The sequence below is a fragment of the Schistocerca serialis genome, chromosome 2 (genome assembly GCF_023864345.2).
Source record: "Schistocerca serialis cubense isolate TAMUIC-IGC-003099 chromosome 2, iqSchSeri2.2, whole genome shotgun sequence".
Classification (NCBI taxonomy): domain Eukaryota; kingdom Metazoa; phylum Arthropoda; class Insecta; order Orthoptera; family Acrididae; genus Schistocerca; species Schistocerca serialis.
In genome coordinates this window covers 221,328,969-221,355,587 of record NC_064639.1, presented here as the reverse complement: position 1 = coordinate 221,355,587, position 26,619 = coordinate 221,328,969, and positions in this window count along the sequence as shown.

Here is a 26,619-nt window from a genome sequence, read left to right as displayed (position 1 = left end):
TACCTAGCGGGAGGCCATCGTCACACGACATTTACTTATTTTTACAAAATCGTCAGAAAATGCCAGAATTGTGTCTGTTCCCACCATCTCCATTTCTCTGTTTCGACCAATGTCGCGACTTACTTTTTCCAAGGCCAAGTTGAATAGTATCAGTGCCAATGGATCTCCTTGTCGCAATCAATTCTGAATACCGAATGTTGATGATACTTGGCTGCCGAACATTACTTGTCAAGTTGATTGGGAGTAGCAAGCTGCTATTAGTCGGATGTATTTAGATGGAATGTGAAGTTCTTCTAACGTTTTCCATAGCATGGAGCAGTCAGTGCTGTCGTTTGCTTGCCTTAAAATCAATGAAGATGAGGTTTAGTTCCCGACCAAACCCGTAGAATTTTTCTGTTAGCTGCCCCAAGTTAAATAGTTGATCAAGAGTCGATTGTCTAGAGATGAAGCCACATTTATAAGGGCCTATAATTTCTTCAGGCTATTGTTTCAAGCGGTTTACGAGCAGCATTGTAAATACTTTGTACCCAATCTCAAGTAGTGAAATCCCACGGTAGTTGGAAACTTGGGTGGCATCTTCCTTCTTCAAGATGGGACATATGATTGCGCCCTTCCATTCTTCAGGAATTTTTTCCTCTGTCCAGATGGTAAATATTAACCGCTTCAGTGCCCTTATCAATACTTCATCCCCAGGCGTAGCATCTCAGCTGTGATACCACTACCACCTGGAGCCTTGTTGTTTTTGGGGGCCTTTAGCGCAACACGTATTTCTTTCTCTGATGGTTCAGGTATTTCCTCTCTATCAAATTGGACCTGTACCTGATTTGTCAACACTGTTAGGCTGTCATGGTTCAATAAACTCTCAAAATGTTTTTTAAATAGGTTTCCTGCTCCAGTGGTGGTACCACTTCACCACTCTCACTCGGTAAAACCAACGTATCTCGCCAGTAGACACCTCTGGCAAATCTTGAGGAAAAAGGAATGTGATGACTTTGACTCTTCGACGGCTATCAACAGATTCTTTTGTTGTTCCCGTTTCTTCCTCTTTATGAGCTGGTCTGTGTTTCTCCTCGCCTCACAGTAAGAGATTCTTTTATCATCTGAAGGTCGCTCTTTGTTTCTTCAGTCTCCTGGCTGATCTGGTCTCTACTGATTTCCGACATTCTTTATCAGACCAAGGTTTACTTTTCGTTTTGGAAGGCAAACAAGCTCTTCATTTGCGCTCAATAGCACTGCATTCCGTAGTGCCAGCCATGTACCTTCTACGTTGTTAGGATTTTCCGATGGTGTGAGATATTCTGCAATTTTTTCTTGGTAGCGCTGTCTCACTGCTACATCTTTCAGTTTTTCGTTGTCAAAGCGGACATTCCTTTCTGCAATATTTCGCCATTTAGTGGACAGTTTCAAACCTAGTTTGGCTATACCCAAAAAGCAGTCAGAAGTCGTATCTGCCCCACGGAATGATCGCAGATTTTCGACAGTTCCATGATACCATCGGTCAACTAGAACATGATCGATCTGGTTCTTTGTACTTCCATCTGGAGACAACCAGATAATCTTATATACTTCTTTTCGTGCGAAGTACATGCTTCCATGGACATTCTCATTGTTTCAGCAAAGTTGATTAGCCTGACACCATTCTCATTGCTTGTTTCTTGGCTACTATCAGGGCCAATTGTTGGACGATACTCCTTTTCTCTTCCCACTTTGGCACTGAAATCTCCTATTACCAATTGGACTGAATGCCTAGGTAGTGCATTTACTACATTTTCTTGCTCGAGATAGAAATTATTCTTTGTTTCTTCGTCAGCATCCTCTGATGAGGCATGACAGTTAACTAAGCAGATCTTATATGGTTTAGCATTTAGTATCATTCAGCAGATGCGCTCGTTTGCTGAAGACCATTTATTGACAGCTGAAATCATTTTATTATGGGCAGCATATCAACTCCCGAAGTCCAGACTTGACTTATCTCATTCCTGTTGAGAAGTGTGTGTATATCTTCATGAGGCAGTCTTGTTTCTTGAATCGCTGTCAATAGGCATTGATATTTACCGAGTTTTTCTCCAAGTCGTTTCATTCCCCAGGTCATGACTGACCTTACATTCCAGGTTCCTATTCAAGTCCAAAGAATCCATTCACATATCCAGTTTTGTCAACGTTTTGATCCGTCCCGTTGTTCCTTCTGTCTTTTTCTTTAACCAGGTCCTTTTTTTACAGAAGTGGGGGGTTCACCCATCTTCTAACCCTCCTCCTTTCTCATCTGGGCTTGCGACCGGCATTGGCGGAGTTATGCAATAAAAACACTACGAGCCAAATTTACCTTTACATCGTATGTCACTTTTGACATACAGTGAAGTTTATGTGTAGATGTTGGATTGTATATTCCCAATTTTGTGTGTTCTGTGGCGAGTAACTTACATGCATGTGTGGTTGTTATGCAAGACTTACCTATAGGCAAGCCATCCGAACTAGTTGCATTAGTAAATAAATAAAACCATTTATGAAGCTTAAATGGATTCCCACAACAGTTATTGTAGTGAGTATATTTTACATTGTGCTGTTTGAGGCTTTCCTGGCGCTGCATCTGCTTGGTAGGTTTCCGGGAATTACGCTGGATAATATTGTAAAATATTTCAGTGAGACAACTGCCCGCCATCTTCAGGTGCTACTGTCGCGTCGCTGAGAAGCTCGCCAATTTTGAGGCTTTCCCAGCGCTGCATCTGCTTAGGTTCCCGGGAATTACGCCAGTTAATATTGTGCAGCTTTTACAATATTATCTAGCGTAATTCCCAGGAACTTATCAAGCATATTTTACATTACTTGGAACAGAGGTACTATGAATGTATTACATTTATAATTTCTGAGGGAATAAAGAGACCTGTATGGAACTATGAGGCAAATATCCAAAAAAGTAAGATGATAAAAAATTAAATAAAATTCCATTATTACAACATGTATAACGATACAAAAAGTCCATATGGCTATGAAAAAATATTATTTCTCCTAACCTACTTGGCTGTACATGTAGATTTTTTTTGCTTTGGTGCCAGAGCATTATCCCTTACAAATACTAAAAATGCGATACTAGCTACGCAAGTGTTTTCAAGTGATATTATCAGGTACTACCAACACTAAATTTTAGCAGAAGTCGATGAAAATTTCGGTCATATTATCAGGTACTACAAACAGTACATTTTAGCAGAAGTCAATGAAAATTTCGGTGGCCTTCACCAAATGTTTGAGTGTAAATAACCGATAGTAACATAAATAAAGTAGGGTATAGGCAACAGAGCTAGTGTGCATCAAACAGTGCATTTCGCACACGATTTGTAAGCAGTAAAAAATAGATATGAGTCCACAGAATACCATGTGAAGAAACCAGTTCCTATTTCATACGAAACAAAAATAAATATGGAATCATTTGTCCCACTCAATATTATGGATGAGAGCAAAAATTAAGCAGAACACAAGCAACATATTTACATTGCTATTCGCAATACGCACAAAACGATCATAATAAGGCAAATAATTTCCATTTGATAACAGCAACACGGTCTAAATTGCAATTTTGTGTTTTACAAATAAATACACTTCACCACCCGATTATCGGACCGACATATAAAGAATAAACGAAAAATTTTATTATCTAGAAAATTTCGAAAAGCAGTAACACGGATTTCCGCGCAATGTTTCTCGTATTAAAAGTTCACAGCCATGTAACTTGTAGCACTCCTGTCGTTCGCTGTCTCCATATCGTAACATGGGCCTTGCACTTTTTATATTTCCGTGTTCGATGCACAATCACTCTCATCATGTATGTATAATTAAAGGCACATCATCATGAGGGTATCTGTGAAGACAAAGATCTATCGACTGTGCCGAGTGTGAAGTTACAAATTTCAGAGTATGCTGCACACTCCTTATGCACAGAAACAGGGGAGTGTGGCAGGGTGTGCTAACATTGGAGTTAATGTATTCTGACTGAGCTCACTTTTACTATAGAGGTGAATTTTATGTTTAGTGTCTCCTTAATCTTTATTGTGATGTTTGCTTTATTTTTGTGACACACTGAAAATGTCGTATGAAGTCCTGGTATTTTTTCCGTTAGTGTCCTCATGAAAGTGAGATGCAACATCTGAAATCAAAATGGTATTTACATTTACAGAGAAAGAGCCTACATACACTATGCATAAATAAGAATGCAAGTAGATAAATGTGTTTTAATGAAAACTATTTCAACAGTGAAAAAGTCAGAATTATTTCACGATATAGCAAGGAAAAATACGAAGCATCTAGTAAAAAGACCATGTTTATTGCATTCTACACACTGTTTGATGTGTCTGCAAGTACATATTTTCTCGATCAAACAAATGTATGTGTTCTGAAATGTTTGGACGACACTTTTTCTACTCTTTCAGTTGTCAGGCGGGTGACAGTTTACCAAACACACTTCGACAAAAACATCCACTATACTTTTTGCTTTGCTCATTAATAAAATCTATTATCATTTCTTACCCTTACATTGTGGTACCATATTTCGATTGTTCCACAACCTCAGTTACACCGTTCAGGTGCCAAACTGCATAACGAACCATATTTTCGTGCTACCACATAAACGAAAATGACCACACGAAACAAACGACACTAAGTGCAGCAATAAAGCACCAGGAGCGATTCTGTAGACTCCGTTGTCTCTATTAAGGCCAGTTCATACCGACTGTCATGTCACACCACGCCATGTCCTGTAAAAACTTTTCACATCGCATTTCAAATGCTGGCATCTGTACTAACCATCACATCACGTTATGGCACTAGCAAGATGTCTCGGGAACTTAGTTTGATGGATGACGTCATCATCTGTTGTTGATCACATCATTCCCAAGCTAATTTCCTCCAGATATTCAACTGTCCAATCGTCCTCCGTACTTCCCATTATTGTGTTTTTTGTGGTTGATATCAGCTGTCGTTCTAGCTCTTTGTTATTCCTTATTTTTGTTATTTGTTGTAAATTGTCACATTTTGTTGTCTTTTGTTAAAATTTACAATTTTAAAGTAAATAATGGAAGATTAATTGAAGCATTGAGGCAGCAGTCTCAATTGTGCGACATGAGCGGTAGGAGTTACTCAAATTGTGTTAGGTAAGAAACATAGTGGAACAAATAAAGAATGTGTAGGGTCAGATTCATAACATCAGAAATCTTCTCGCATTTGTGCTGTAATTATCATGTACCACAAATGGATTTTCAATAGCATGTATACATTAAGTCCCTTTTACTACATTTATAAATTGGATTTTTATTTGTACTGGTATTTAATATTTTGCAATGAAATGAATTGCAATATGCCTGCAACATTGAATGAAAAAAGTATTGTCAGTAGAATCAGATTGCTTGGTAAGTGGCATTTATTTATTTATTGTTGGGATTTTTATGTCTGATAAAGAAATGAACTGAAACCTTCAGACACTGCAACAGCAGGGAAATGCTTTTCTTAGGAAGTGGCCGGGCGGAGTGGCTGAGGGGTTCTAGGCGCTTCAGTCTAGAACCACGCGACCACTACGGTCGCACGTTCGAATCCTGCAATGGGCATGGATGTGTGTGATGTCCTTAGGTGAGTTAGGTTTAAGTAGTTTTAAGTTCTAGGGGATTGATGATCTTAGAAGTTAAGTCCCATAGTGCTCAGAGCCATTTGAACCATTTTTTTCTTAGGAAGTATCCATCAAGTAACATATTAAAGTTGTTTTTTAAAATACTATATGTGTTTGTGGCAGGCCTATATACTGTTAAGTAGCTCTGTAGAGTGTGTGAAACAGTTTTGCAAGCATTAGCAGTCAAGATTTATATTGTTGCACCAGCTAACCCCAGTACAAGTAAGGCACTTGAACTGTTAAAAGCTAAACACAATACGTAAAGTAAACCTATATGTCTTGAAGGGAAAGTTATTCGATATATGGCTTCTGCATCAAAGCAACTAAACTTAGCTTTAAACAAACCGATGTTTCACAGATTGTGATGATACTATGTAACATTGTGTTTCTTGTTGTAACTCCGGGTGCAATTTGACATAGCAAATGAAAAAAAACTGGCGCTTTCATGTTCTAAAATATTTATAAAATGCAGATTTCTCTCCCTCAAACTCCTTGTATTGTGTGTTAATTCCTCTTCTGTAACATGTAACAACAGCATTTTTTGGACCCACACTCTTTTCTTGTGTTGCTTTGAACCTCTTTTTTCCTCCTCTAATGTACGAGTACAACCTATCCCTGCAAGCAGCAAACCATATGTGTCTGATATACATCATTTTCGTACAAATGTGAAGTTCGCAATTTCTGCGAGAAAACAGTTGACAGCCATGAAAGTTCAGATAATGTAACCTGAATTGACATGACATGACAGACAGTGTTATTGCACCCTAATGTAAGGGTGATGTGACGTGACGGCGGTGTAACAGCCTGTGTGAATTGGCCTTTGCTCAGCTGATTGTCAGATATGAAAGCATGTTGGTAAAAGGGTATTAAGGCTGTAGGTACTAAGATGATGAATACGATAGTATTCTCTTCAGTAGAAGAAGAATTCACATCTCCAAAAAGGGAAATCACAGAACTTGAACAGACACACAAAGATACCAGAAATGTGATGTGAATAAACAATGAGCAACAGAAAAAATAATTTATCGATGAAAGAAGTAAGTGCAAATATGTTCACGAAAAGGCTGGAATAGGCCTACAGCAATGTAAGTAACTTTGGATTGAAATAAATAGAAATTGCAGGGATACGAAGATGAAATGGTTGTAGAAAACTTTGAAGAAAACGAAAATGGTCATGAAACGATCTATTTAGCATATACCAGAAAAGACAAAATAAGCTGCATTGAACTTAAATGCAAGTGCATCAACATGAAGAGTGCAATAGGAATTTCCCTGGTAAATGCAGAGGACAGAGATAATAGAGTAGAAGGAGAACAATGAAGGTCATTACAGTGTGAATGGGGGTGGGGAAGATGGAGGGAGGGCGGAAGAAACCGAAAGCTTGGAAGACGAAGAAATAAGAGTCGACATGGAAGACAGAGGGGTCCAGTATTAGAGTCAGAGTTTAACAGAGCTTGGAAGACGTGTGAGCCAAATATAGCAGAGGGGTTAGATAACGTTGCTTTGGAATTTCTAAAATCATTGGGGGAAGTGGCAACCAAGCTACTATTCGAGTTGGTGTGTAGAATCTATGAGACTGGACTCACATGATAAACTTTTGGAAAATATCTTCCACACAATGCCAAAGATAGCAAATGGAGATAAGTGTGGCAACTGTCACTCATTCACCTTAACCGTTCATGCATTCAAGTTAGTGACTAGAACAATGAATGCTGAGGTGCCAAAAGTCATGTGATAGCGATAGGCACATATGTAGATGATGCATACACAAGGTATAAAAGGGCAGTTCACTGGCAGAACTGATATTTGTACTAAGGTGATTGATAGAGAAACTTGCCAACTTTATTATGGCCATGTGACTGGGATTAACACAGTTTGAGTGCGTAGTGGTAGTTGGCGCTAGACATATGGTACATTCCATTTCGGAAATCATTAGGAAATTCAATATCCTGGAATCCACAGTACCTACATCTACAGTTACATCTATACTCTGCAGACCACTGTGAAATGCATGGCAGAGGGTAAATCCCATTGTACCAGTTACTAGGTTTTCTTCCCATTCCATTCACATATGGATTGCAGGAAGAATGATTGTTCGAATGCCTCTGTGCGTCCAATAATTATTCTAATCTTATCCTCAGGATCCCTATGTGAGTGATTCATAGAGAATTGTTGTGTATTCCTAGACAAATCATTTAAAGCTGGTTCTTGAAACTTTGTTAATAGAATTTCACGGGATAGTATACATCTGTATTCAGGAGTCCTCCATTTCATTTTCTTCCGTATCTCTGTGAGTCCCACACATCAAACAAACTTGTGACCATTTGTGCTGCCCTTCTCTGTTGATGTTCAATATCCCCTGCTAGGTTACTTGGTATGGGTTCCACACACTTCAGCTATTCGCTAGAACCGGTCACACTAGTTATTTTTAGAGTTATTGCACTTTCCCAGTATTCTACCAATAAAACGAAGTTTACCACCTTTTTTGCCCACAAGTGAGCCTATGTATGCCTAGAATACCACATTTTGGGCGTTACTTCTCACCATGGAAAATGAAGTGGCCAACGGACTTCACTTAATGACAGAGAGCAGCACCGTTTGCATATAGTCGTGAGTGCTAAGAGACAAGCAATGTCATGTGAAATAGCCACAGAAAACACTGTGGGACGTGCGATGAACGTATCTGGTAGGACTGTGAGGTGAAATTTGGTGCTAATGGGCCATGGTACTAATGACTGACACAAGTTCCTTTGTTAAAAGCAAGGCATTGCCTGTAGCCCCCCTATTGGTCTTGTGCCCATACCAGTTGGACCCTAGATGGCTGAAAAACTGTGGTGTTGACAGATGAGTCCTGATTTCATTTCATAAGAACCAATGATACATTCGAGTGTGGTCAGACACCATGTAGTCATGTACCCAAGTTGTTGACAATGCACTGTGCGAGCTGATGGTGACTCCATAACTGTGTGGGCTGTGTTTACATGGAATGGACTGTGTTCTCAGGTCCAAATGAACCAATAAGTCGCTGGAAATGGTTACGTTCGGCTACTTGGAGCCCATTTACATCCGTTCAACGATTTAATTTGTATGGATCACAATGTGCCATGTTACTGGCCCACAACTGTTCCTGAGTAGTTTCAAGCACATTCTGGAGAATCGAAATAATGGTTTGGCCACCCAGATGGCCAGACATGGATTCGAATGAACTTTTACGGGACATGATCGAAAGGTCAGTTATCTGGCAAAATCGTGCGTCAGGAACATTTGGCTGTTATGGACAGCTATAGACACAGCATGGCTCAATATTTCTGCAGGAGACTTCCAATGACTTGTTGATGTCCATGCCACTTTGTGCTGCTGCACTACACTGGGAAAAAGAAGGTCCAACACGATATTAGCAGTATCCCATGACTATTTTCACCTCAGTGTGTAGAGGAATGAAAAAGAAATCATGGAATCAGAAAAATAAAGACACCTTCATAACATCTATCGATCTATAAAAAGTTTTCAACAGTGTAAAATGATGTGAGTTTGTTGAAATTGTTAGCTATAGGGAAAGATGGGTAATATACAACATGAACAACAATGAATGGCGTGCAATAAGAATAGTAGAGTATAATACTGGGTTCAGTCTTTTGATCCTATTGCTCAGTCTACATATTCGAGAAACAATGATGGAAGTAAAAGGAAGGTTCCAGGATGGGATTAAAATTCAAGGTACAAGGATATCAATGATAAAATTCTCTAATGACATTGCTACCTTCTGTCAAAATGAAGAATGATTACAGGACCTATTAAATGGTATGAACACTCTAAGAAGTACAGAATATGGACTGAGAGTAAACAGAAGAAAAGTAATGAAGAATAGCAGAAATGAGATTGTGGTAAATTCAAAATCAAAACTGGTGAGTACAAAGTAGACAAAGTTAGGAAACCTGCTACCTTGGAAGCAAAATAACATAGGACTGGCGAGGCAAAAAAGGAAGTAAAAAGTATATTATCAGAGGCAAACAGGGCATTCCTTTACAAAAATGTCTATTGTTATTAAACATAGGATTTAATTTTCGGAATAAATTCCCCAAAAGGCCAGATTACAGTTTGATATAACCTTATAATTAATTTCCTGAGCATACTCTCCTAAACGCAGAACACATACAAAAGATGTAAATTAATTTTGGTACTCAGTGGCAAACAGCAATATCGTAAATTAAGGCAAGCAAGTGACAGCAGCATGATGCAGACTGCACAAGTGATCTACCATTAGCTGAAATTCTAAACAGCTATCCATCATTGTAAGTACCAAGATTTGAAAATTGCCATTATTGCTACGTTTCTATATAGGTTTGGTGCATGTTTTAGTAACAGAATGGAAATTGTAAACTTGCACGATTATTCCCATAGTAGGTCACATTACATTTATTTTCCAAATCTGCTCCATTCATTCTTTCATATCTCTTTAGTTTAAAATTGTTCAGATGCTTCGTTATTTTTTTTGACTCATGCAGATGTGTTGGGGAATTATCATCACAGGACATGCGAACATTTAACGACATTGTGGAATGAAAGGACAAGAACGTGGAGAATCTTCGCCATTGACAGCTGGGATACTATCGTTCTAAGACGTCATGCATGGACAATATTGTACTTTTTGTAATTCTGGTAGGTAATATTTCAAATAGAAATTAAATCAGCCACTACTGATGATACGTTAGTGAACTGATATGTATGTTAGGAAATACAGATAGCTACCTGTATTCATGCACATGTGGTTCATAGCTGAGGTGTCATCCACAATGTTGCCAAAAGTTCACTTACAGACAAAAGTTACACTGACATACGATGTGCTGCATTCTTTTGTTGGCTCCAAACGACTTTCCAAGTAGATGGTGGGGGGGGGGGGGGTAATGTAACTAATGTTAATGATCTTCAAACATGCTAGTTTACCAACATAGTTAACTTTATGTCTCATGTTGCAAGTTAAATTTCAATTTTGTTGAATGAGTCATTTTACAGTCCTATTGGAAATTACTTTGTAAATACGGATACATACCGAACATTTACAAGTTTTTTTAATGTGCAGATGTGAATTAATAATTTCTACCCACCACTCTTTGCACAGTACGATAACAGAAATTCTTTTAAGGATTAGATGGAATTGTCGAAGGAAAATATTTTCAGTTTGTTTTCAAAATTTACTTTTAGGTCTGTCAGATATTTGATGTCAATGGGTAGGTTATCAAAAACTTTAGTTTCAATACTGTGCACCCCCTTTGTAATAAACACAAGCTTAATGTGGAGTAATGAAAGTCATTTTCCTTCTTGGTATTGTAGCTACGTTCATTATTGTTCCTTTTGACCTGCAGTGGACTATTGACAACAAACTTAATGAGGAAATAAATTTACTGAGAAGCAGTAGTGAGAATGCCCAACTCATTAAACAGATGTCTATAAGACGATCATGGAAGAGCACCACATATTATTCTCACAGGACGTTTTTGAGCAGTGAAAACTTTCTTTCTTAACAGTGAGTACCCCCAGAACTTATTCCATATGACATCATTGACTGCAAATATGCAAAATAGGTCAGCTTACTGATTTGTCTCTGCCCTAGATTTTCAATGATTATGCAAATATGGCTGAACTAAGTTGTTTTGGGAGTTCTAAAATGTACCTTTTCCAGTTTAAATTCTCATAAATATGGAACCTAAAATTTTGAAGTTTACATTCTCTTTATTATCTCCTCATCATGTGTTACCCTTAGCATTGGTGTAGTACACTAGATGTGTAGAGCTGAATATGTTGCATCTTTTTAAAATTGAGGGTGAGACTATTTGTGGAAAACCAGTGAATGATATCTTTAAGAACTCTGTTTACTATTTGTTCTGTTTCTGTATGTGTGCTTGGATTGATTACAATACTTGTGCCATCTGCAAAAATAACTAATTCTGTTTGTTGTAGACTAGACGGAACATTGTTTATATATATGAGGAACAATAGTGGACTAAAGTTTGAAACTCAGGGACCCCTATTCGTGATATCTCCCCAGTCATAACATCTCTGGGTATATGCGATATCTCCCTAGTCATAATAACGTCTCTGGGTACATTGCTCGAATTACTAAGTACAACTTCCTGTATTCTTTTGGTTAGATTTGATATTATCCATTGGTTTGCTAGACCATCAACTACATAAAACATCAGTTTATCCAGGATAATACTATGATTCATACACTCAAACGCCTTAGGTAAGTCACAGCAAATACTAAATGGCAGTACTTTATTATTTAATGTCTCCAAAATCTGGTGAGTGAACATTAAATGGCATTTTCAGTAGAACAACATTTTCGAAATCCAACATGTGATCTGTTGAGGAGAGATACTGTTCTAGAATACATCAACTTCTCAAAAATTTTGGAAAATTATGTCTCTTTATTAAAGAGAGGTTTGATAACAGCATAATTCAGCCTTTCTGGAAAAATACTTAAAGCTGGTGATGCATTACATGTTTCAGATAGCACAGAACTTACTGTGTTATATGGGAACAAATCCTTAGTACTCTATTGAGAATACCATCAAAGCCAGATGAGCTTTTATTTTTGAAACAACATCTCATTTTTTTAATTTCAGAAGGATAAGAGGTGATACATTCATATGATTGAATTTTATGAGTTGCTTTTCCCATGCATCGCTGTGATTTTTCTCTTGAACTCTCTGTCCCTATTCTTTCTTCTGTATTTAAGAAATGTTTATTAAATTTACTTTCTACCTTTGACCCATTATGTACAGCCCATCAATTCAGTTCAGTAGTCATGTTAGCTTTTTTTGCCGCTGGTTGTACTGTCCCTTGTTTCATTTCATTCCACCTACTCTTAAGTCTGTTTTTGGAATTTCTGATTTGTGACATTATGTCCATGTTCCTTCCTTTTTTATAATTTTTGATAGCAATTTTGAGTAGTTTTTGTAGCATATGACTGCTACAGGATCTCTACTCGTTCTTGCATTTTGCTTTCACAAGCTACTTTAATCCCTCGAGTGGTCCACTGTTTTTCAGATGTCTGTTTAATATTCTTTCTGATTAGTTTATGTGTAAATTAGTGTATGCTGGAAGCTACTCAAGAATAGAGTACATTTTCTGTTAGGATTTAGGTCATTATAAATTCTATCTGAGGTCATCTCTTGTAAACTATTCTTACAAACATTTATCCTTGAGTCATTAATTGTTCTAACTGATTTCTGCTGAGGAGTATCAACACTGTAAGGCACTATCTTATTTATGCTAACTAATTGTGCATCATGATCAGAGATGACATTTGTTACTGACTAAACAGTTATTTTCTTGCTTGAAAAAATATTAACAGTTAGTGTCCTACTGCATTTATCCAGGCGTTTTGGAAAGTTAATTACTGATATCAAACTGTAGGATCCAAATGGGGTATCAACGTTCATTTTCCTACTGGAATCCCTTATAAAATCTCCACTGAAGCCACCAATGATTATTAACTGCTTGCTGCTGTCTGTCAGATAGCGTAGTAAGGAATCCAGATTCCTCAAAAACAGTTCACATTCCATCCCGTCACCTCATTATGCAATGCATTTCAAATAGTGGCATCCACATTGGCCATCCCACCCCATCATGTCACATCATGGCACTGTCCATGTTTCTTATAAAGAAAATTTTGAATGTTGATGTCATCCATCTGTTGTTGATCATGTGACCCCAAATCTCAGTTCCTCCCATTACACGACCATGCGCAGATTTCCATATTTTGTTTCATTGTGATCCTCGTGACTGATATCAGTTGTTTGTTGTTCCATATTTGTTATAAATTATTTTGTTTCATTATTTATCCAAATGTATTGGAAAGATAATTACTAAGATCAAACTGTAGGGTCCAAATAAGGTTTCAAGATCATTTTTCCTATTAGAATCCCTTAGAAATCTACACAGACAATTAACTGCTTCCTGGTGCCTTTCAGATAGCATAGTGAAAAATCCAGAGTCCTCAAAAACAATTAAAAATTTCCCAGTGGGTATCTATATACAGTTGAAATTAAAGGTGAACTATTTTTCAGTAGTAATTCACAAGCACACAATTATAAGTGCTGCTCACTACAAAACTACTTGTCTCAATGCCTGTGAACTTGCATTCTTTCTTAATATAATGTAACAACTCCTCCTTTCTTTTGCATGAGTAATCTGCTGTATGTGTAACGTAACTAACCCTGTGGTTATGTGGTGCTCAGATCGGCAGAGGGTGTCTGTCTTCTCAGAGCTCTCTAAATTTTCCAAACAGGCAAGGAGCTCTTCTACCTTATTACTCAGTCGTCTAATATTTTGATGAAGTCAGCTAACCTTACTTTTCTGTGCTTTCTTAAGTATTAAGCATTTTGTAGGCCTCTTCTGTTATCTTGGTTTCTCTCAAAACAGAGTGACTGAATCCTGATTCTAGCTGTATGTTCGTCAGTTGAAATCTAATATGTTACCACGTATTCTAGTTTTAAGGTACCATAATATTTTCATTTCCCCCACCCTTCAGACACATTACCAAAAATGCAGTCTAAATAATGTAATTCCCATTCAGTTTAGCCTTTTAATGTACATTATATTAAATGTACCAACTACAATCGTGAGCTTTCAACCACAGAGAGATTATGTATACTGTGCCATTGATGGAAAATATCAGGAATTAATTGTTATTCACAATCTTGCATTACTAGAAAGCTAACCACAGCAGATTCAAGAGCTGCAGCAGTTATGATACTTCACATTAGTGACCTGAATCAAATGTTACGACCTGCAGACAAAGACTAGAAATTGCGACAGACATTTGATGTCAAAAATAGTTTCCTGTGATGTAGCCACCATAGCCTGTATTGATTATTTATATATTTGACCTAATCTGATTAGGGTCATCAGGCCCTCTCTTATATCAGAGCCGAGTTTCACACAAACAGTGCCTTTTTTACATCATAGTTCCTAAGAAATGGATATTACTCTCACTGTTTACTCTCACTGCAAGTAACATCGCAGTTTCTGTTACCTACTACAGTCGAAAACCCATATGTTACATTCCCTGTAACTTAAAGACTATCTTGTATCTTATTTGACATGCTATTCCAAGGCTTCATTGAAGACTCAAGCAGTCTGTTTTTACCAATGAAGGCCAGTTCACACTGGTCACCATGTAATGTCATGTCAGATCCCATGAGAACATTATTCAATACATTTCAAATGGCAGCATCCACACTGTGTGACAGTATGTCACATAAATATTGGCATTATTATCGGTTGTAAACCGCAGTTAAAGTATTTTATGAATATAATTAGTGTAAAAGATATATTTAATGTTCTTAATTAATTAATTTACGTGAAAGTTCATTTTTTAAATTATACAGATTCGAGGAGTTCAGTAAGTTTTATTTTGGCCGCTCCACGGCAACAATCGAAGTTCTCTCAAGCTTTGCTTTGCAATCAATAAATAGAAATTACCAAAATTACATTCAATTCAGTTAACGGCAACTATATTTTAGTCATCACATTCAAAATCTAAAGTTGGTACATGAATAACAGCGGCCCTTCAAGAACCCATTTCATATTTACTTATGCACATAAGTAAAAGTGATAAGAAAAGATAATATCCCTGAGAGTAAGAAACATGCACTAACAAAAGAAAAATGCATCCTGATAAATTAAAAATAAAAATATATAAAATATATATGTAATTTTTTGTATATGACGTAACAAATGGCACCGACGTCACAAATGGCGCCCAACAACGTGAGGGCCAGAAATTTTATGTACCAATATGAAGTACACAGAAATTGACTGAGATATTGTTGTCTATCTAGAAAACTATAATTAAAAGAAAATTTTTATGTATGTAATTATATGTATGTGAAATTAATGCCATATATGTAATCTATTTCCATGTACCACAAAATACAAAACTTGTACAAGATCCAACCAGTGAAGATATATGGACATGAAGCTGACTAGATGCGTACCATTGTCTCGACTCAGATAAAGACAACACCAAGCAACAATAACTAATAAAGGTAACGGTGTATATGCATGCGCTCCTCGGCTGGAAACTAAAGGAAGAAAGGATCCGGGGGCCATGCACTGTGTTTATCTTCTTGAGTTAAAATTTGTCAGAAGTGTTTATTCAATTTGTTTTAACGTCAGCAGATAGTGAAACAGATTCATTTACTACTACTGAACAAAAATCAGTGTTAGAATTCTGAGACAGTGATTAGTGTTCGTGATTTGAGGTCACACAATCAGCTGTGTGAATCAAATAAATGCTAGTGCAGTTGATTGCCAAAGTAATGTTTTAGCAGATGTAAAATTTTTCTCAGTGTAACGGAAATATTATGAGCGCGAAAGTGTGAATGTTAGTTTCAGTAGTAATAGTAGTAGGTAGCTTCTTTGCTTTACTTGATTTCAGTGTTTTGTATGTGCTTTGTCTAGTTAGTATATTTTGTGTGTGTGTCATTTTTGGGGGGAAAATAGATTTTGTGTGTACTCGTATCTTACCATTCAGGATTACTACTAGTCGAAATGGTGAAGACACACAAAGACAAACGGTTAGAGGGGTAAGATCTATCAGGTTATGACAAAGACGAAAATATACAAGAGTTTCCAGTGAATAACCCACCCACAACGACAGGTTCTCAACTTCCAAAACCGGAAGCTGAGCAACCTGAAATGGACAAAATATTACGCACTGATCAGGATCAAGCTTAATTGAGCAAAGAAACCCACTCGATTACTGGCACAGGGAAGGAGGATGCTACTGCATCGACAACAAATGTTGTATAAGTACCTGTACCAACGACCGATTTTTTAACGGTGCTGATGGCACAATTAGACCAGAGAGCCAAGCAACGGGAGCAGGCATTAATTACCCAAGTTAATGACATTTTAGTGGAAGAACGTCTTGAACGTGAGAAAAAGGAAAGGCTGGAACGCCTTGAACGCGAACGCAAGGAACAGCAGCGTGACGCTCAGTTCCTGGCAAAAATGAATGAAATGTTGAACAACGTGACAAGGTGCTAGTGTCATATTTGTCACACGAGATCGATGTAGTAAAACAGCAAGTGGCTGAGTTGGTAGACCAGAACAAAGACGTTCCACAAAAGGTCACGCAATTAGACGAACGTGTAGAACAATTAGACAAAGCTCAGTGTGTGCTGGAAAACAAGTGAAAGATATTGTTAGAACTGTTGACGAAATTTCCAACTCGCTCGAGCAGCGAATCGACAACTGCGTAACACATGCGGTAGCTCGATTAGAGTGGGCCGAGGAGTCATCGACCCCCACAACACATAGTAGCTAAACACAGTACGGAAATGTGCCGATAAATGTATGTCGTGTGGAAAAAGCTGACTGCGAAAAAGTGCAACCGTACTCGCCAGTCAATTGTTCAGGCGTTGTCGCCGCGAACGGAGAGGTACAGCTACGAACTGTAGCGCAAATAAAGCACGAGAAATCACTATTAAAACACAGGCAGTTGCAGACGCTTTATGATGAGAAAAAGAATGTCCATCCGGTAATCTTTATAAAAAGTTTCCGGAATGTACTCCCGGTATCATGGACTGAGCACCAAAAGGTTCAGTTTGTGATCTCTTTCATCACAGGTGATGTGGCACTGTGGGCGATGGAAATCGCGGAGCAGTGTCCGTCGTTGTCTGAATTCGAAAGTAAATTTCTTGCCAGATAGTGGTCCACGTCTGTTCAGGAGCGTCTCCGGAATCAAGTGTATAACCCGGAACCATTCAATCCCCATTCAGGTAACTTGAGAAAATATTTTGAAAGATACCTGCACAAAACAAGATACTGGGACGAACCCATGCCTGCCAGGGACGTTCTAAGAATTTTGAAGGGTAAACTGCCTATAACGATAAGAGAGAAACTCGTACACGCCACTGACACGGACTTGGAGTTGCTTATGGCAACCATAGACTCCCCTGATTTAATACACAAGGATGCCAGGCAGGGAGATCAGGGGAGTACAAACAACGGACAAGCGAACGGTAAAGGAAAAAACCAATTCAATAATAGCCCTCGTAAGAATGGGTATTCAAAGAGTGACAGAAAAACTTATCTAAAAAAGGAAACACTATGAATAGTGTACCCACTGTGGATGGTCACTGGCACAGCACTGGATACAATACGTACCAGCATGGCCAGTCAAACCTGTCTTCACCAAAAAGAGGTGGACAAAACTACAATCGAAAGAGACGAGGCGAAGGGGGAGGAAACTCCAACTTCAGCAATAAAAATATGAGAACTAACAATGAGCAGTGGCAACGGACAGGGCCAGCAAACTGGCAGGTACGTCAAAACATGCTATCAGGTCATGTGCCTGTTAATCACATCATTGTCATCCCGATGCCACCGCCTTCACCTCAGCCTCTGAACAATCAGTGACACATGTACGCACTGCAGTGCACATCACCAATTGTGACTGATAATGTTCGAATAACCGATGTGTCTGATCACGTGTTGGCAGGGGGCGACAGGCCGTCAAACTCTGGCCGACGTCTGTAGGCCCTTCCCAGACGGTCGCCAAGGTGAAAGAGGGGGCAGACAGAATGTAGGGGTGAATTTGCTCCGCTGCAATGACGGGCACGAGTTGAAAAATGAACTGACAGTTGATCCGCGACCTGCAGACCAACAAGAAATAGAACATGTGCACGCTGCCTTTGTGGCAAAGATAAATGGGGTCGAAGTAATAATAATATTGGATACAGGGGCGAGTGCTTCTTGTATTAATGAGCAGTTATTCCAAGTGCGTGGATTGTGTGAAAAAGTTACCGAGCCTGCCAGTAGAAAATTGTAGCATAGTAGGTACCCTACGGGGCACGGTGCAGCTAATAAGGAATCAGGTGCAGGCAGAGATTGCTCTGGAAAACAAAGCCATACTGTGCTCATTCCTGGTGGTCAAAAATCTCACAGTACCTTGCATCCAGGGCCTTGACGTGCTTAGGGAATTGAAGGCAAAAATTGACCTCCCCCGAGCCAGATGCACCTTAACCTATCTAAACCGCCAAATTGATCTGGCATCAATGAGGACTTTGGACGTGTATGTCTGCCGGAACGTCCGGGTAACTTTACAGGATCCTGACGCGATGAATCACAACAAATGTGTTGTAAATCAAAACAGCAGCGAACTGGAGCCCGGTTGGGAACGGGAAAATGCTATTATTAAGCAACATATTGCATCAAAAGGAGCAGAATCTTCGTACTTGAGGCTGTCACAGCAATCTGATTTGAGCCAAGTGCTGAACCAATTTGTACAAGTGTTTTCAGAAAAACCAGGGATAATAAAAGTGTATGAGTTCGACATGCGAGTGAAACCTCGCCAAACTCTTTGCCTTGCCTCCTATTCAATACCGTGGTCGAAAAGACAATCTGTGGGGAAAGAAATTCAGAGAATGCTGCGGTGGCAAATAATAAAGCCATTTATATTCAGGGATATTTAAGAGTTTAAGTCTAAAATGTGTAATGTGTAAAGGTAGATGTAAGTTGTATGCCCAGTTAGTAAGATTTATTTAATGTTTATTTGATTTTATACTTGTGCTTGTTAGATATAGAGTAGTTGCTAAGTGTATGTATGAGTGAGTTGTGACAGAAGGAGAATACTGCACTTAAGTGCCATGACAGAAAAGAGATTAGCAAATGAATCTGCGTCAGGACGCTCTGCACAGGACAAACCTTGAAAAGGGAAGAAGCATTGCGCATGGTCGTCGGGCGCGCAAATTAATTGCGAATCGCTGTACAAACCCGAGAATTCGAGTAATAAAAAATTTCAAACAGAATAATATCGCTTAATTTCCACAGTGATTCCAGCTTGAAGGCGCTTGCAGCTACACCCACGCACGACAAACCTTGAAAAGGGAAGAAGCATTGTGCATGGTCGTCGGGCACGCAAATTAATTGCGAATCGCTGTACAAACGCGAGAATTCGAGTAATAAAAAATTTCAAACAGAATAATATCGCTTAATTTCCACAGTGATTCCAGCTTGAAGGCGCTTGCAGCTACACCCACGCACGACAAACTTTGAAAAGGGAAGAAGCATTGTGCATGGTCGTCGGGCGCGCAAATTAATTGCGAATCGCTGTACAAACGCGAGAATTCGAGTAGTAAAAAATTTCAAACAGAATAATATCGCTTAATTTCCACAGTGATTCCAGCTTGAAGGCGCTTCCAGCTACACCCACGCACAACCAAGGCAGCTGCAAACGCAACAATGACAAAAGTTTCTGAATCAGTGTTGAATGAATAAATAATACACATGTCATAAAACCTACTGAACTCACGGGTCGAGTATGACCAACTGGTCAACACTTTAAATAAGATGTGACAACTCGGTCAATCACCGAATACTAAGTGATAAACGGACCTAGAAGGAACTCTAATTGTACCAAATATATATGTATATATATAATATTAACATGTAAAATGGAAAGCATATTTATTATTTAATTCTAGTAAAATTCAATAAACCATGTTCCAATTTAAAAGTGACTATCCGAACGCTCAAATAGTGAAAGGATGGATGAACTGAACTACGAATTGGAACGACACAAAAGTGTGAACAGTTAACTGCATAAGAACACAACATGTGTGACTGTGTTTAACAGTGGAAGACTGTTCTGAAAGTATAGTGAACAAAAGAATAAAAATTAATAGCTCAAATGGTGTGCCTTTCGCAGAAAACAATTCAGATGCAAGACATGATAGACGTTCACAGTGTGGATAAATGTTTCGGCAAAGAAGTGAGACTTCTGGTAAACGGAGCCATAGCAGTGGACTGTGAAAATACGCTATAGGTAGCGTGCAGCGAACTGTGGCTTCCGGACCGTCAGACGCACGCTCGAAACGACGCAGGCCAAGTGGTATGAAGCGAAAAGTGTCCCCGCAACATAGTCAACTGAAAACTCACCATAGTGACAGTGCATACTGCGATCAAGTGAACACTTAGCTTAAAACTACAGTTGTCTTAAACCAGTGTAAAATGTGTGAGTTCATACCAGAACTTATTTAAAGACCTGGAACTCGTTCGTTCGTACATTCTTACAATGCATTCTGAAAACAGTGAAGACGTGTGACTGCGGAGTGTTTGGGAAACTAATGAATTTTCTTCCAACACTTATAGCAGATATATTTACTTTATTATGCTGATGAACTGATACTCGAGTGAAATGTTTACATGTTGCGCGACGCGGCGAGCGATCGGCGGTTGTCCTGCCCGTGCAGCGCCGCGGCGCCGCATCCACCGACCGGCAGCTGTTCGCGCCTACATCACTGCTTGGGCCAACGAACCGGCGCCGGCTGCTACAAGCGGTCACATACGCTACCGTCTACGCCAGCAGCGACACACCCCCAGACAAACAACAAACCGCCGTCGGCAACGTTTAATTCGATCAGATCCAAAAATGCTGTAGTCGACAATGAACTGATACACCACGTAAAATTGTAACAAACTGATACACAAAAAACATAAAAATTAAAGAAACTATCTGTACAAAAGAAAAAAGACAGTTGTACTTTATGTAATTTCATGTTTTAATGATGAATTTATGTAATGTAAATGTATATGTATATATTTGTCCGCTAATTTGTTTTTAGGTGCTACACACTCAATGTAAAAGCAAAACCAACAATCCAAAGACTCTGGGCGGGTTTTTTTGGCCTGTTTTTCCCTTACGCCTGTGACCCGAATGGGGGAGTGGAAGCCAAAGTGCCTCGCGTCTGTAAGATACCGGATTGTTCCTATTAATAATAAAACAGAAAGAGAGATGGGACTGATAGACGTACTCACCTGTAATTGTGAGTATTCAACAGTGAATTGAAATAGGTGGGCCAAACATAAACTTTTGGCCATCCACAAAACTGAACTAAACAGAAAACCATAGTGAGTCTGTGCATAAACAGTGGACTTTATTACGTACTCCCTCACTAGGGGCCCCATGTGACGGTACGTCACATAAATATTGACATTTCTATCGGTTGTAAACTACAGTTAAAGTATTTTATGAATATAATTAGTGTAAAAGATATAGTTAATGCTCTTGAAACAACTGATATGCAGCGATAATTTAAGAGTAGCATCTTTATTTAATGTCTGTGAAAATAAAAAAGGATCGAAGAGACGCGATTGTACGGCCGAGGAGGAAGGACATATTTTATGGGACACACGTTGTTTTGTTTCGCTATACAGAAGGCAAACATTGAGTGGCTACACATATTTTGTGTAAGTTATTCGTATTTCTGATACAATAAACTTGTTATTGTTATCACAAATTGAATTTCTTTGTAATAGTTGTCACCTCAAATGCTCGCAGTGGCTAATTACTTTTAATAAGCATTTTTTCAGTAATTTGCGGTGCGAGAATCTCATCTTCCGATGCAGCCTCTGGTCGGGCATTACGCGCCGAAGTATTAATTTTTTTTCAGTGTTAACAGTAACTGCAAATGCGAGAGATTTCATTGTAAGAACCTTTATAAATTGCAGCAGATAATTAATTTACGTTAAAGTTCATTTTTTAAATTATACAGATTCCATGAGTTCAGTAAGTTTTATCTTGGCCGCTCCACGGCAACAATCGAAGTTCTCTCGAGCTTTGCTTTGCAATCAGTAAATAGAAATTACCAAAATTACATTCAATTCAGTTAACGGCAACTATATTTTAGTCATCACATTCAAAATCTAAAGTTGGTACATGAATAACAGCGGCCCCCAAGAACCCATTTCATATTTACATATGCACATAAGTAAAAGTCATAAGAAAAGATAATATCCCTGAGAGAAAGAATCATGCACTAACAAAAGAAAAATTCATCCTGATAAATTAAAAATAAAAATATATAAAATATATATGTAATTTTTTTGTAAACGACGTAACAAATGGCACCGACGTCACAACTGGCCATCCCATCCCATCACATCACATCGTGGAACTATCATGGTTTCTCAGGAAGAAAGTTTTGGTGATTGACGTCATCGAACCATTGTTGATCATGCGACCCCTGCACTCATTCCCTCCCAATACACGGGAGGAAATCATACGTTTTGTCATGGTTCTTGTGGTTGATATCAGTTGTTTGTTGTTCTTGTTTGTTATTTCTTTTGTTGAAATTTATGTCAAATCATGAAATATTAATTGAAGCAGTAAGGTAGCAGTGTGAATAGTACAACATGAGCATACTAACTTACTTGCCCTCCACTGCATTTATAAAATAGATTTTTATACATACCGCTACCATATTTAATATTTTACAATGAAATGGATTTCAGTACGGCTGCAATTTTACGTAGGTAGAATTGGATTGATTCATAGGTGAAATTTATTTTAACATTGTCAAACATTTGTAGTGTTTAATAAAGAAATGAACCGAAACTTTCAGATAGTGCAAGCTGTTTGTTGAAATAAGTTTTTATGCAGGCTTATTTATTGTTAAGTTGCTCTCTGGATTGTGTGTGAAACCATTTTTCAAGCATCAGTGGTCAATATTTATCGTGTTTCATTAGCTAAACCCAGTACAAATAAGCCACTTGAACTATTAAAAGCCAAACACAACATGTAAAGAAAACCTGTAAATCTTGAAGGAAATAAGTATGGAGTGAGATATGAGTATTGGACTGGACTAGCAACTAAATCTTAAACAAAGCAGTTTTTCATGGGATGTAAATGGAAGCTCATAACACTATGCTCTTTTTACCAATTCTGGGTGCAATTTTTTGTAACAAATGAAACAACAGTTGCTTCGATTTTCTAAAATAGAAAGTCCAGATTCCTCATCTTCAACGTCTTGGTATACTTTGCGAAATTCTCCTTCTGTATCATGTAATGACATTTTTCAGACTTAGACTCTTTTTGTATTGTTTTTCACTTCCTTCTGTAATATACAAGCTCTCCCTGCGTCTGCAAACCATTTGAGCCCAATAAATGTCATTTTGGTATAAATGTGCACTCCAGCATCCACTTATATAAGCTACTGCATTGTGTATGTGCACTTTACCTATAGAAATAGTTGAAAATCATCTTGTGAAGATCACAATTCCCGCAAAAACAGTTGAGGACAGCCATGCATATAGAGATCACATGACCCAAATTGACTTGACGTGCCATGACGTGATGGACAGTTGAATACATCTTGAGATGATGGTGCAATGATGTGATGGAGCTAGTTAGTGTGAATTGGCCTTCATGCATTGGGTTATTCTAAGCCACATGAATCCAAATGATACAGTGCACATCAGAGACAGAATGCTCCATGTTTTCAATTCTTGGAATACAACATAAAATCCTCCACTGAAATGTATACTGAGTAAGATCCAAAGAGATAATGTCTCTTAGTAGCTAATTATTATCTGCAGTACCACAGTGCTCTGTTGGAATGCTCATCATTCCACCTCCATCGAGAACAAGATTATTTTCGTGTGCTACCAGTGTACTGTTATAATATAATACTATTAACATCATCACTGATTATACTTGAACTGTTGAGTAAAACCACCTAAAATAGTTCTAAGAATCATTCAAAAATTTTGGTTGATGTATATTTTTATAAACAAAATATCGTTTTAACCAATTTGTGTCAAATGTAAGACATTTGGCTGGAGAGTGGTTTTAAGGTCAGTTCACATTGACCATCATATCATGTCACATCAAAGCATTCAACAATATGTTTTAAATGACAGCATTCACACAGGCTGTCAATGGACTGTGAAGTCAAATCAAGGTTTCTCAGGAAGAAAGTTTTGATGGTGTCATCGCCTGTTAATATCGGAAGTTAACCTGGTTTCACATTCTCATTAGCGCTATTGTGGTCAATTTTGTGGTTTTGTATGTTCTTAATACTTATTTTATTATTGCACTTTGTTTTTGTGGCAAATTGCTAATGTTCCATGACGAGTTGCATATTTTTTCCATTGAGTGTTCTTCCACAAGGGAAATCAGATGTGTGAAAGTGAAAAACTATTTAAGTTTTACAATAACAGAACAGAGCTTGTAACACCGAAAATGCAGACAAAATACACTCTGTATCATCCGAAATTTTTCGCCATTCAATATCCATTGATAACTTGTACTGTACTTCTGATTCTAAATTTGTAAGCTTTGTTACAGAAACTATAGTTAATGTCTAATGTATGTAATAGTGTATTTATATCCGACTGTATATAACTGATTGTAATTATAATGTAAATATTGTAAATTACTGGGTAGTAGCCAAGAGAACTTTATTTTTATGTACCGACACCAACGACGAAATGGCAGTAGCTGTGAGATTCTTTATCTTTGTGTGTGGAGAGCCTCTCTCACACTGTGTGCAGAGAGGAACCAAAGCAATTTGAGTCATGAAAGAGTGTGGAAAATGCTCGTTGGGTGTTCCCACAGATGCAGTGCGCAGCTATGATCGCTCCATTGTAGCTGCACCTAATTCATTAACCCACGTGTATTGAGAGCATGGTACGAGTGAACATGTGGAGGAAGCTGCAATTCTAACTATTGCCTATACCATAATTATTCGTGGTTCTTGAGACGACGGCAGCAACAACAGCAATGACGGCAGCTCAGCATTGTCATCAGCTACATTCTTCATCATCTGCACAGCTACAACATCATAAGACTGTTAACTAATGTTATAGAGGCCTTATCCAGTGGCATTTATTCCACAGAGTTTAACTTTCTTGGATAATAACCAGCAATAGTTAAAACCTGTAGGGCACCTGTGTTGTCATTGTACACAGACATTATAACCAAACAGGGTCTCTTTCCTTTCCATGAAATCACTGAGTGTCGTAAAAATATGAAAATTGATTAACTATTTATCGCCAGTTTTGTTTGTTTGCTAATGACCAGTTGCAGTCTAAATGTTACTTTCTCAGTGACTGTTCATTCTTGTGTTGCATAACAGAGACTTAACTGATTTGCAATTTTGAGTATTAATTTCACCCGCCTAAAATAGTGTAAAACTTAACTGGTAAAACTAAAGATTGGCACATATTAAGGGAGTGCAGCTTCATTTATTCTGTGTTTAGCTTAGCGATCGACTTCTGCTGGCTTGGTACATGCCTTATTAATGTGTTAAAACGCCATCAGTTGCTTAAACTAAATTCAGTTCAATATTTCATTAATTAAAAGTAAATGGCTTCCCATTTTCAAATTTTGCATTATATTATGTTGAGGTTACTGAAAGTCATTTTAAATAAAACAAAGTTTCAGTTACTGTCAGCCATTTATTTAACTAGCAACTTCATTTAACTTTACTTTCAAAATTTAGTATTTCAGACTGAGTAATTGCAAACTTAGTGATTTTTGATTAATTTATTTTCTTGTGCACTGTTGTATTGTGGAAAAGACAACCTTCCGCTGCCATGCCAGTGATCATTTGCTTGATTTTCTTTGCTATTACCTTTCTTAATATTCTGGACATTCACTATCCTAGTGGGCTGGCGACCTTTTAATTATCCTCTTTTTGCAAATCAGTATAATTTCGCTTATCAGTATTTCTTGTTTTAATATATCATGTGGTACCCCTCCCCCTCCCATGTGCTTCATGAGCGATTGCACTATGTTCAACCCATTTCAGAGTTATCACCAGAATTTAGATTAGGTTTAGAATAGATTCTTCCTTGAGGAGGGTCTGTTGTACACTTTCTTCCCACTAACTGGTAATATTTTCCGTTGGTAACGATAGCCTTACTCACTGTAAAATTTCTTTAGACATAAGTGATCATGGTCAATTATATTGCAGTCCAGTAGACTGATTTGGAAGGGGGGAGGTTAAAAGCTGACACCCACACTGTAAATAAATAAAAACATAAGAAGATGAAGCAAATTTAATTAAATAACATTTTTGTGACAAAGTCAGCTGTAATGAAGAAGAAAAGTAGTTCTTTATGACGCTATTAGTTACTGTAAGAACAAAAAGGCACACTGGATAAAATAAACA